Raw genomic sequence first — 13,104 nt, 5'->3', positions numbered from 1 at the left:
TGAAAACAATCTACATGAGGAGTGATGCTGGTCACTTCTGGAGATGTAATGACTGCCACCACACAATATTCGTAAAAGCACAGGGTATCTTGAAACATTGAGTTGTATTGAATGTAGGCTTTCCTGGTATATACTGCTGATGAAATCTTCTCGGGCTACCATGCAGGTAGCTGTGTCGAAAATCCGCAATGACACTCATTGAAACATCACGGATTTTCGACACAGCTACCCGCATGGAAGCTCGAGAAGATTTCATCAACTTTGAATTGATCTGGCAATGTCACAAGGATAGTTAGGAGTTGTGTGTACTTCAGTCAGCAGTAGCAATTTTAGATCTAGGTTAGAAGGTAGGATAAGCCCTGAATGAAGGTTGGAAAATTTCTCAGGGAAGAAGAACATTAACACCTGAGTATAACAGATGCAGCATCCCTCACTCTGACACTTCTTACACAGCACAGTTTTCATTTTAATGAGGCTATTAAGGGGCTTCTTAATTGTCAGAAGCATTCAGACTCCTATCTTTATGATCGTCAACGTTTTCACCAGGACTTTTTTAAGGGTAAATTCGTCTGAAAGACAGAGCTGCCAAATAAATATAGCTGTAGTTGAAACTGCTACTGGTACAACAAGAAACTGAGAGTGATTCTGCTTCCACAAACGTATGTCTCCAGTAAAAATTAGATATAAGATTGAGATAAAAGAAATCAGATCTAATACAGGTACAAATAGACAGTTTTATTCCACTCCATTCATTGTGGCACGGTGATACATTGATACAGCAACCTTGTAATGAATTAATATTACAAAGCAGTCCTAAGTTGCATGGTGCTCTTTATTGGTTCAAAAACAATGTGTTTCACCTGGATAGAGCATCAGGTAACCTAATGATGCCCTAGCTGGAGTGAAATGCTTCATTTTTGAACCAATAAAGAACATTGTACAACATAGGACTGTTTCTTTAATTATAATACAAATAGGCAGTTGTTTCTTCCTCATTCCATTTGTGAGTGGAGGAGGAAAGGGAATAATTAGCAGTGGTAGAAGGTATTTTCTACCATGGACCATATAGTGGATTGCATAATATGTGTGTAGATGCAGACGCAGAAAATATTGCAGCTTGGACAAAGCCAACAGTATTAAACAAAATGCCTGTGTCTTCCATCAAAACATCAGAAGCCTAATAAATAAAAATGATGAGCTTTTCATATCCAGCCAGGAAAACCAGAGGAAGGTGGAATTTCAGCAGAATTTTTGTGTATATCAGAATATCACATGTAAAGCACTGAAACTGAACAAATTAATATTGATGCAATCAAGCTAATATCATTATAGTTTAGAACCAATAAGAAGAAACGGAGACAGCCTCTATATGCAAAATTTTGAGTTAAATTCAAGACCTTTCAGGTTAATAGATGTGTTGAATGGCTATTTGAATGCTTTACCACAGTAGGGATCCAGGAAACACTCAGGCTTGTAGTACTGACAGGTATAGGCCACCAACAGAAATCATCATAAGCTTCAAAAACAGCTAAAATGGTTTCAATAAAAGTATGCAAACTTAACTGGACAATCACTGTCTGGAGAGATTTTAAGGTTTACTTACTGTTTGACAGTACTGCAACTAGAGTTGTTGATGCCCAGCTTTGGATTTTTTTTCCACAGTAAAATTTGAGGAACTGAAGGGTATAGTGCAACAGCCATTGACAATTTCTTTTTAGACCCAATAACAGGAAGAGTGATAAAACCAACAGACTATGGTTTATCTCATAATGAAACAATAAACGCACTCACAATGTTTTGGGAGAAATTACAAGAAAAGCACTGAGAAGAAATTTGTAAAGCAGACAGTGTAAATGGTGAAACCTTAGTGCTCTCAGACTATAATTAACTTTAAAAAAGTCTAAGTTTTGTATTTTGCATGATAATCAACATTGAATACAAGTATTTATGTGTAATAAAATAATATGTTTTGGAGCAGTAAACATTTTGGTTAAAAATTTTTACTTAACTTGTTCAGTTATTGGAGGTATCTATCAATGGTAATAAATGTAACACATTATTCTTATTCACTGCAGAAAATATAGGGATGTCTCTCTTGAAATATATTGCATTATTATGACATTATAAATAACTTTCCCACAACCAATGTTCTTTTTCAATATTCATGACTTGTTTGAAGCTTCTTTACTTCTCTATTATAAACCTTTTCATTAACAAATGTTGAGACATAACTGCATCAAACTGAGCAAAAACTAAATTACCTGTACTCTCTCCTTTGCAGTCATCAGCCATGATCACTTCCATAACACTTTGAAAATGTAAAAGAATCTTAAGTACCCATAGAAATAAAGAATCTTAAGTATCCATAGAGATGGTGTTTTCAGCAATGTACAGTTAAACAGGACCATACAAATTCATTTAAGCACAAGAGGACACACAGCAAGACACACAAACTTGTTCTCCATAACTAGTTTTGAAAAAATAACCTTTCAGTATTAAACATCATATGATGAGTATATTTTTAAGTCCATATTCCAATAAGAAAATTTAGTTCAGAATTAAATTAATATTTCATTTGCATAAAATAGTGGTAGTTCCATTCATCAGTCCTCATTAACTGTACAATATAAACCTACCCATCTTGTGTTCAAACCTAGTAATTAACACCCTAATTCATGATCAACTGTTTATGATATTTTATGTCTTGAACAAAAATGTTGTTAAACAATAATTATGTTAGTTGAAAAATCAATAAATTGCCATAAATATATATTGTAACCACATAACAGAATTGCAGTGTATTAGTATGTTTAGCAATTAGATTTACCGTGTACCACAATAAGTGAATATTGGGTTGTTACATTGCAATGGAAAATTTAACTTTTTCTTAAACATATTTATATTCCCTCTGTCTTGTTTTGCCCTAAAATAAAAAAGGGCAAAATTGAACAGAAGCAAGGACAAGTTATTGATAATTCCTAGGATCAAAGAATCTTGTGTAGGAAGAGAGAGCCCAACACAATTCAGAAAACAAGCAGTAGTCAAGATTTGAAACTCTGTTACCACTAGTAATGTAAAATCCTCCAGCCTATCACGAATAAAGTGAAACTCATGTATTGTTCTCAAAAAATAAAACACTCCAAGAATAAGGCAAAACTACTTGGAACATTATTAAACAGGAAAAAAGAAAAATAATGATACAAAGAACATAAAATAACCTAAAGGGCGCATGGTATTCATCAGGTCACTAAAAGATATATGGTGTGAATCTTGGGCTGACTGCATAGGGTTACCCTTAAGTTATCTTTGTAATCCATCAACGATTCGGGCATATTTCCTGATAGACTTAAATAAGCTAGGTATAAGAAAACTACCTCAAGTTACAGATCTATATTACTCCTTTCAATATTTTCACAAGTGTTTGAGAAAATGGCCTGTGTCATAATACTGAGTCATGTAACTGAGCAGAATTTCCAGAATGAGATTTTCACTCTGCAGCGGAGTGTGCGCTGATATGAAACTTCCTGGCAGATTAAAACTGTGTGCCCGACCGAGACTCGAACTCGGGACCTTTGCCTTTCGCGGGCAAGTGCTCTACCAACTGAGCTACCGAAGCACGACTCACGCCCGGTACTCACAGCTTTACTTCTGCCAGTACCTCGTCTCCTACCTTCCAAACTTTACAGAAGCTCTCCTGCGAACCTTGCAGAACTAGCACTCCTGAAAGAAAGGATATTGCGGAGACATGGCTTAGCCACAGCCTGGGGAATGTTTCCAGAATGAGATTTTCACTCTGCAGCGGAGTGTGCGCTGATATGAAACTTCCTGGCAGAGTAAAACTGTGTGCCCGACCGAGACTCGAACTCGGGACCTTTGCCTTTTGCGGGCAAGTGCTCTACCAACTGAGCTACCGAAGCACGACTCACGCCCGGTACTCACAGCTTTACTTCTGCCAGTACCTCGTCTCCTACCTCCAAACTTTACAGAAGCTCTCCTGCGAACCTTGCAGAACTAGCAAAGGTCCCGAGTTCGAGTCTCGGTCGGGCACACAGTTTTAATCTGCCAGGAAGTTTCATATCAGTGCACACTCCGCTGCAGAGTGAAAATCTCATTCTGGAAACATCCCCCAGGCTGTGGCTAAGCCATGTCTCCGCAATATCCTTTCTTTCAGGAGTGCTAGTTCTGCAAGGTTCGCAGGAGAGCTTCTGTAAAGTTTGGAGGTAGGAGACGAGGTACTGGCAGAAGTAAAGCTGTGAGTACCGGGCGTGAGTCGTGCTTCGGTAGCTCAGTTGGTAGAGCACTTGCCCGCGAAAGGCAAAGGTCCCGAGTTCGAGTCTCGGTCGGGCACACAGTTTTAATCTGCCAGGAAGTTTCATATCAGTGCACACTCCGCTGCAGAGTGAAAATCTCATTCTGGAAACATCCCCCAGGCTGTGGCTAAGCCATGTCTCCGCAATATCCTTTCTTTCAGGAGTGCTAGTTCTGCAAGGTTCGCAGGAGAGCTTCTGTAAAGTTTGGAGGTAGGAGACGAGGTACTGGCAGAAGTAAAGCTGTGAGTACCGGGCGTGAGTCGTGCTTCGGTAGCTCAGTTAGTAGAGCACTTGCCCGCAAAAGGCAAAGGTCCCGAGTTCGAGTCTCGGTCGGGCACACAGTTTTAATCTGCCAGGAAGTTTCATATCAGTGCACACTCCGCTGCAGAGTGAAAATCTCATTCTGGAAATATCCCCCAGGCTGTGGCTAAGCCATGTCTCCGCAATATCCTTTCTTTCAGGAGTGCTAGTTCTGCAAGGTTCGCAGGAGAGCTTCTGTAAAGTTTGGAAGGTAGGAGACGAGGTACTGGCAGAAGTAAAGCTGTGAGTACCGGGCGTGAGTCGTGCTTCGGTAGCTCAGTTGGTAGAGCACTTGCCCGCGAAAGGCAAAGGTCCCGAGTTCGAGTCTCGGTCAGGCACACAGTTTTAATCTGCCAGGAAGTTTCATATGAGCAGAATTTGTTAACTTCCTCTCAGCTTGTTGTTCATGGAGGATTCTCCACTTAGACAGCAAAGATCTCACTAATGAAGTGCTAGCAGAACCAAACAAGAAAAATTATCATCTCGATGTACTGTGTGATCTTGCCAAAGCCTTTGATTGGGTGGATCACAAAATTCTACGTATGTGATGGCATTAATGTTATCCTTCTTGCAGGGATGGAACCTTAGAGACAGAAGCAGAAAAGAGAGGTTTCCATTTGCTGGCTGTATTTCAATAACTTTAAATGGCAGTTCAAAAACTGTAATGTTGCTTTTGACACAAATTTGTCAATCAAGTGCCCAATTTAAGTTTAACCAGACACAATTCAGATGATAGCTGCAAGTGGTTCATTGCTAACAGTTGAAGCCTTAATCTCATAGGGACCCACACTATACAATTTCACACAAGTAGTAATGACGTGATGGGATTAAGTAGACACGGTTGTACACTAAACAAAACACTCCTTGTGACATTCCTTGGGGTCCAGCTGGGTGTTGTTGCTGCTGCTGCTGCTTCTACTGCTGCTGCAGATTTGAATCCAAAGACTGATTTGAAGCATTTCTTCACAAAATTCTATCCTGTGCAAGTATCTTCATCTCTGATTGTAACCAAGCAATGTGGCACAGTGGTTAGCGCACTGGACTCACATTCAGTAGGACAAAAATTCAGATCTCTGTCTGACCATCCAGGTGTAGGTTTTCCATTTCTGTAATTTGCTGGAATAGTTCCTTTGAAAGGCTTCCCTATCCTTTCCTAACCTAGACTTGAGTTCTGCCTCTAATGACCTCATTGTCGATGGGATATTAAACTCTAGTCTTCCTTCATCTCTGAATAACTAAGGCATCCTATATCCATTTGATCCTGTCACTGTGTTTGTCCCTTGGTCTTACTCTACAGTTTTTACTTCCCACATGCTCTTACATTGCTGATAATTCCTTCATGCCCCAGGAAGTTCCTATCAACTGATCCCTTCTTTTAGTCAAATTCTGCCACAAATTTGCTTTTTCCCCAATTTTAATTATACCTCTTCATTAGGTATTTGATCTACCCATCTAATCTTCAGCATTCTTCTATAGCTCTACCTTTCTAAACCTATACGTTTCTTGTCTGAACTATTTATCATCCACACTTCATCCCATATGAGGCTACATGCCAAACAAATACCTTCAGGAAAGATTTCCTAACAACTAAATTTATGATGTTGCTGATATCTGATTTATGGGCATAAGGCCATGGACCAAGGCATGATTCTGTGCCTAACAGTTCTTCTTCCACTGCTGGAGACTTCATCAAAGGCTTTGTCATCAGACCACTGCCTATGATTGTGGAGTCATGCCAACTTATGTTGTGGAGCTTATAGTGGGGAAGAGATGGCACTGTTTGTTTTATTTAGCGTTAAGTGCCCATCAGTTCTTCTTTTCTGTTGGAATTGTTTCTGTGCTTTTATATTTTTATGGTCTCTTGTACATCTTAGCATAGTAATTATTAGATCTTGTGAAAATCACAGTGTCAGAGGAATGAATTTGGTGGTTTCCCAGTCCTAGCACATGATCGGCTACTGCTGATTTATCTGTCTTGTAACAGTTTCCCCATAAATCTATAATTTAGTGTTGTTTAGTCTTCAGTCTTGACATGGTTTGTTTATGACATTAGATATGAAGTTACTGTTTGCCACTAGTTTTTTCTGTTAACTTCTCTGTCAAATATTCTTTTGTACTTGTTTGCATACACATCAAATTCCAGAACATGGTTGTTCTTTGCTTCCATCTACAGTTTCCACTTTGTAATACTAGAGCTCATGATGCCTTCAGTTACCCATGAGTTTGTTTCACTCTGTTTATCACATACTGTTATGAAGGAGAAACATTCATTGGAAATACTCATGAATTCTGACAAAAGTGTGGTAGTCAGAGTTCACTGAACACTAGTTGATGGATGACCAGGAAGTTTGATTCAGTTGCAAGACAAATATATTCCTGACTCTTTCCACTGTTAATTGAAAGCTGTGATACCCCAAAATTTCATGACTTAATTGAGAAATATGGATTGGAGTTAAATTTTCTGAAGGCACTAGAGCAAACAGCTGATCAGTGACCTGCACTGATAAGATTATTACCAAATACCAATTTGAAAATGCACTGTGTACTGCTTAGTCCTAGGTATTTCAGACCATTCAGCTGTGTTTATGATCTTCCAGAAGCAGATAAATTAAAGCCCCCAGAAATGAGTGTTAATATTAATTCCAGCAAAAGTAATAAACTTTTCAAACACCATAAACTATAGCAAATTCTTAAATTTTTCTTTAGCTATATTTACTGAATCATTTCTTCTTATATCTTGGCAAAAGAAGGCAAGCAGGAAACTTAAATGTATTACACCAGGAATGAAAATTTCTAGTGCCAGAAATAAAGAACTACACAAAATCAAGCTAAAATGATACAAAAACTCTGGTTTTGTCATGTATATCAACTGCCATAAAGTTAGTTGCAGTGACATCCAAAAATTATGAATAATACATTTATTTTCAGACATAGAAATAAGACAAAAGCAATGTGGTCAATTGTTGATTCAGAAATAGGAGCCAAAATCAAAAGCCAAGAAATTTTAAAAATTAGATTTGCAAATTATATAATAAATCCTGTTCAGATTTCAAATTGTTTCAACAAATTCTTCTTAAATTTAACAAGATCAGATGTCAATATGGCAACCTATCAAGATGAAGCAAATATCATAAACTAGGAAAATAATCAGAATGCATCTTTTAAACATCTGGGTGGGATGAAATACCCAACTCCATAATCAGTGGTGTGTATAATGTCATTTTGCACCCACTCACTGTTGATTAGTATGAACCAATCTGTTGAGCAGGTATGTTTTCCAAATGTATTGAAATATGCCAAAATAAAACAGTTATTTGAAAAGGGATAGCAGAAGATATGGGGCATTACTACCCCATCTCTATCCTGCCAGTCCTCTCTAAAGTGCTTGAAAATATCACAACAAAACAGATTTAAAAATTTCTTACTATAAATGATACAATTCTCAAAAACCAGTTTGGATTCCATCCTGGAAAAAGCAGTGTCAGTGACATCAATAACTTAACTCAAAAAGTATCCCTCAGATCAGGTAAAGATAAAAAGGTCACAAGAATGTTCAATGATCTGACAAAATCATTCAATTCAGTGACCCACTCGTAGTTCTCCACAAATTGCAGGTATGTGAAATCAGGACACTGCCTTACAATGGTTCAACTCATACTTGAAAGATAGGATGCAAAGAGTAACTGTAACTTCAAATTCAAGAAATTACTCCTCAAACTGGAAAACTGTTTCCTAAGGAGTCTCACAAGATTTGATATAGGATTCCCATCTGTTCCTTTTCTACATAAACGACCTACCACTTGCTGTTAATGTCCATTCAGTTTTATTTGTTGGTGATACAATAATTTTAATTGAAAATGACATGCTTGAAAGAATTCCAGAAAGTGCCAAAAATGCTTTAGAAAAATTTGAATCTTGGATCCATAAAAATGGACTGAAACTAGATGTAATTAAAACCAAAATGATGCAATTTGAAGCTAAATTATTTGAATGGAGTGAAATAAAGGTAACATTCAATGATCAGGATACCAGAGAAGCAAACCAAGTAAAGGTCTTAGGCCAAAATTTTGACAAAAATTTAAATTGGGAAGTACACTTGGACTCCTTAGCAAATAAACTTATCACTTTAGTATCTGCTATCTGTATTTTGGCAGATGCCACAAACATAGACACCTGAAAGATAGTCTGTCACTGCTACTTTGACTCCATTATCTGTTATAGCATAATCATCTGGGGAAATTAAGCAAATGTCATGAATCTCATAGTATTACAAAAGAAAATAATTAGGAACATTTGTGTTGCCAAACAGTGGGTATCCACGTACTGCTTCGCAGGGAGTGCATCCTCCTTTGGGTCAAACTGATGGACGTTGGAAGGTGCTAGATCCGGACTTCAGAGTTGACCACTGCACCGTAAGAGAGAACATCAAACAGAATAACTCCTTCAGAGTCCCAGAAGACCACTGGCATGACTTTACCAGCTGACAGTGTGGCTTTGATCTGTTCCTTAAGGGGAGATGTGGTGTGGTGCCACTCAATGGATTCTTATTTTGTTTCCAGTCCAAAGTGATGACCCCATGTTTCATCACCTATAATGATAATCAACAAAAAAAATTGCCACAATCACCTTCATAATGTGCAAGGAATCCTGCACAGGTGGTTCTTTGTTGCTCTTTATGGTCTTCTGTTAAGCAGCGAGGTGTCCACCAAACACACACCTTTGAGTACCCCAACTGGACGAGTGTGTTAGCACTACCAACAGAGATGTCCAGTTGTGCAGCGAGGTGTTTGATTGTGATCCGTAAATTTCCACAAATGAGAGTGTCTGCACATTCTGACAGTGTAGGAGCCACAGCTGTGTGCAGTCGACCAACACACGGGAGATCGGACAGGTCTGTGCACCCTTATTTCGATGATGACAGATGCCTTGCCCAATGACACACTGTACTTTTGTTCACTGCCAAATCTTCGTAGACATTCTGCAAGTGCCTCTGAATATGTGCAATGCTCTGATTTTCCACCAAAAGAAACTCAATGACAGCTCTCTGCTTGGAACACACCTTCATGACAGACACCATTTTGAAGGCTACATATAGTGCCACCACCTATCAGAAGTTCATGAAACTATAGGGGCTGAAGACGGAATATTCCATAATGTCCCACATCAAATTCCACATTTTTTCAACCAGAATTGGTCAAGGAGAAAAAGTGTTGTATTACTTATGGAACACCCCTTGTAAATGCAAAGAATGATGAGCAAAACTCTACATTGATAATAAATACTCTCTGCCAAACCAGTGATCCATCTTTTGTCTCTTCTTGTACTGTCTACTTGCACAGTAACTGTTGTCACCCTGCCAGAACCCCCACCCCACACCCCCTTTTTAATGCTAGGTGCTCAAGGAATATTGGGATACTAGTACCAACCATCATGACGATTGGTTGGAAGGGGGGGGGGGGGGGTCACGGTGGCAGCAGCTGGTGAGATATTGTGTGCCTCTTGGCCTCTCGAGGCTCCTGGGAGGCTTCAGTGTCACTCGGCATTGTAGGCTCAGTGCAGGACAATCGAAAACTGACAGGATGGTACTGTGGGAACTCCTTGTGTAGGTAGCCAGGTTTTAGTCACTCTGTGGAGATTGTGCCTAGCATTCTCATTAAACTTGAAAGTGTTCTTTTTTGAAATCACCCAGTTGGGATCAGTATACAGTGGGTGTAACAGAGGGCATCTGGTATAATCTCTACGTCAGACATGTGAGAGGTGTGTCTACATGCAAATGTCTCATCTGGTAGCTGAATTGTCATGAAAATTCTGTCACTGTGTTTAGAGTGATTTGTTGAATTGGTGCTAGTGCAGTGGGTTCAACTGGCATAAGCAGTTCCTCACTGTTGGGCTGGCCAAGAGTGCAGATCTTCATTCACTAATGTGTGTGGGCCTAACAATACTAGCAGCAAGGCGTCCATTCACGTTTAAAAGTGTCATATCAATGCCGCCTTTACCGTGTGATGCCGCCTCTCCACCTTCCCATTACTAGTGGGTAATACCAATTCTCGAACACCATGAAAGCAACAGTGCCTTTGCAACCACTTCTGTGGGGCTGTCTGGTATGGGAGAAGCTTTAAGACACCTCTTAAAAGAATCTACTGTACTAAGTAGATAGCAGTGACTATCAGAATAAGGCAACAGTTCTATTATGTCGAAGTGTATGTGTGAAAATCTTGCTTTTGGCACTGGAAAATGTGTGACCAGTGCTAAGGCATGTCAGCCAACTTTGCTGTGCTGGCAATTGAGGCAGGAGTGTGCCCACCCTTGACAGGCTTTCTGAGTTTCTGACCACACCACTCTGCTTGTCACTAAGCTTGCTGTTATCCTTATAAACCTGGTTAAACAGTGCTTGGAGAAGTGTGCACTAAAATGCTACAGAAATGTACAGGCATTGTTTATCCTGGGATGCAATGCACCAGATACTCGTGGCACAATATGGAACAGAAACACCTCTCAAACGCAAGGCTATGTATTCACTTTGAAGCAAGTCATCTGGCACTGTGTCCTCCTGTTGCTTGGCTGCTATCTCAGCCCATGGCACCAACTGTAGGCTGGTGCAATTTTGTGACAGGCAATCTGCGACAATGTTGTTTCTACCTGAAATGTGATGCACATTGGTTGAAAAGTGGGGTATATATTCCACTAGTTTACACTGCTGTGGTGGCCCATGATCCATTGCACAATGGAAGAAACAAGTTAGTGGTTACTTGTCCGTAAAAGTTGTAAAACTTCTTCCTTTCAAAATGTTCTTGGCCTCGTAGATCACCAACAACTCACAATCGATAGCGCTTCATTGTTTCTGCTGTGGCACAAAATTCTGTGAGTACAAGGCGACTGGTTGCTGTTGACCAAGCATTCTCTGCTGCAGTGCTGTACTGATTTCATTTTGGGTTGCATCCACCATTAGGGCCAAGGGAGTGCTCTTGCCTGAAAGTAGTGCAACAAGTGGTTCCTGCTCACTTGCCAGCCCTGGAGGGTGTCACCAGTAGTAATTTAACATTCCCAAAAATAAGTACAATCCTCTGTAGGCTGTTGGCAAAGTCATATGTTGCACTGCTGCCACATGTTCAGGAAGTTGATGCACCTGCTGATGAAACTACATATCCCAAAAAATTTCACCTCTTGATTGCTGAAAATACTCTTTGTGATATTAATGACTAGACACTGAAAAGTCTGCTGCAGGTGAGTCATATGCTACTCAACTGTAGGTGGAAATGTGAGGATATCATCCCTGTAACAGAACAGGAATGGCAGCCGACTCAAAACTGCATGCATAAAATGTGCCATGTCTGCACATCAGTTCTCAATCTAAAAGGCAGAATTTTGCTCTGGAAAAGTCCATAAGGTGTTATTAAAACAATTTTCTGAGTATCTTCTGGTGCTACCAGAATTTCCAAAAATGCCTCTGTACACTAAACACCTGAGCATGAGCAGTGGCGCTGTTAAGGTCAGTCATGTGAGGCACAGGATAACGACTGGGAATTGTGCAGTCATTGAGTGCCATGTAATCCCAGCATTAATTACCAGGAGCCATTCAGTAATTAAAACTTCCGGGCTAAGAGGCCGTGGTCCAAGAGTAGAAATACTTCTCCCTGACGTTTCGTTGCCAGCTGTGGGCAACATCATCTGAGGTGAGTCTACGACTGGCTGCTAGGCCGTGGAGGTCCTGTTTATATAGAGCATGTAGAGGGCACCACCACTCATCATGTGACGAGTGGTGGTGCCCTCTACGCACTCTATATAAACAGGACCTCCACGGCCTAGCAGCCAGTCGTAGACTCACCTCAGATGATGTTGCCCGCAGCTGGCAACGAAACGTCAGGGAGAAGTATTTCTACTATTGGACCACGGCCTCTTAGCCCAGAAGTTTTAATTACTGAAGATGCCGGCCGTGAAAGCCTACACGCTATGATTACCAGGAGCCATGTTTTTTGTGCAGTATGTGCAGTGGGAATGTCCAGTATCTATGTGATCTATTCGCAATACCTGCTTTCAACAGCTCATCAAAGCCTGCTTGTAATGCCAGGAGATTGTGAGGCAAAAGCCTCCTCAGATGAGCTGTAGCAGGCTGGCCAAGTGATGTGTGGATATAGTGCACTTTTGAATGGCGACACTTCCTATTGGTGGCACCCTGATGGATGAGTGAAGGAAATTGCTGAAGTATTTGACTGAAAGGATTGTTATCATTTACTATAGTAATAGTTTCTGTCAGCCAAAATTTGTCCAGACCAATGGTCAGTATTATGTGACACAATTGACTCATTTGCCAACACAGATATAATAATGTTTTGTGACTAGGGCCTCCCGTCGGGTAGACCGTTCGCCGGGTGCAAGTGTTTTGATTTGACGCCACTTCGGTGACTTGTGCGTTGATGGGGATGAAATGCTGACGATTAGGACAACACAACACCCAGTCCCTGAGCGGAGAAAATCTCCGACCCAGCTGGGAATT

At 40.2% G+C, this 13,104-nt stretch overlaps 1 non-coding gene across 1 annotated transcript; it reads right to left on the bottom strand.

The window, feature by feature from the left end:
* Positions 1 to 3,843: 3,843 nt before the first annotated feature.
* On the bottom strand, positions 3,844 to 3,918 carry Trnal-caa (transfer RNA leucine (anticodon CAA)). The gene has a single exon. It is a non-coding gene; the product is annotated as a tRNA-Leu (tRNA).
* Positions 3,919 to 13,104: the final 9,186 nt, after the last annotated feature.

The sequence above is a fragment of the Schistocerca cancellata genome, chromosome 3 (assembly GCF_023864275.1).
Source record: "Schistocerca cancellata isolate TAMUIC-IGC-003103 chromosome 3, iqSchCanc2.1, whole genome shotgun sequence".
In the NCBI taxonomy this organism is placed as follows: Eukaryota; Metazoa; Arthropoda; class Insecta; order Orthoptera; family Acrididae; genus Schistocerca; species Schistocerca cancellata.
The sequence above is the reverse complement of the archived record's forward strand: the minus strand, read 5'-3'. Positions and strand labels throughout refer to the sequence as shown.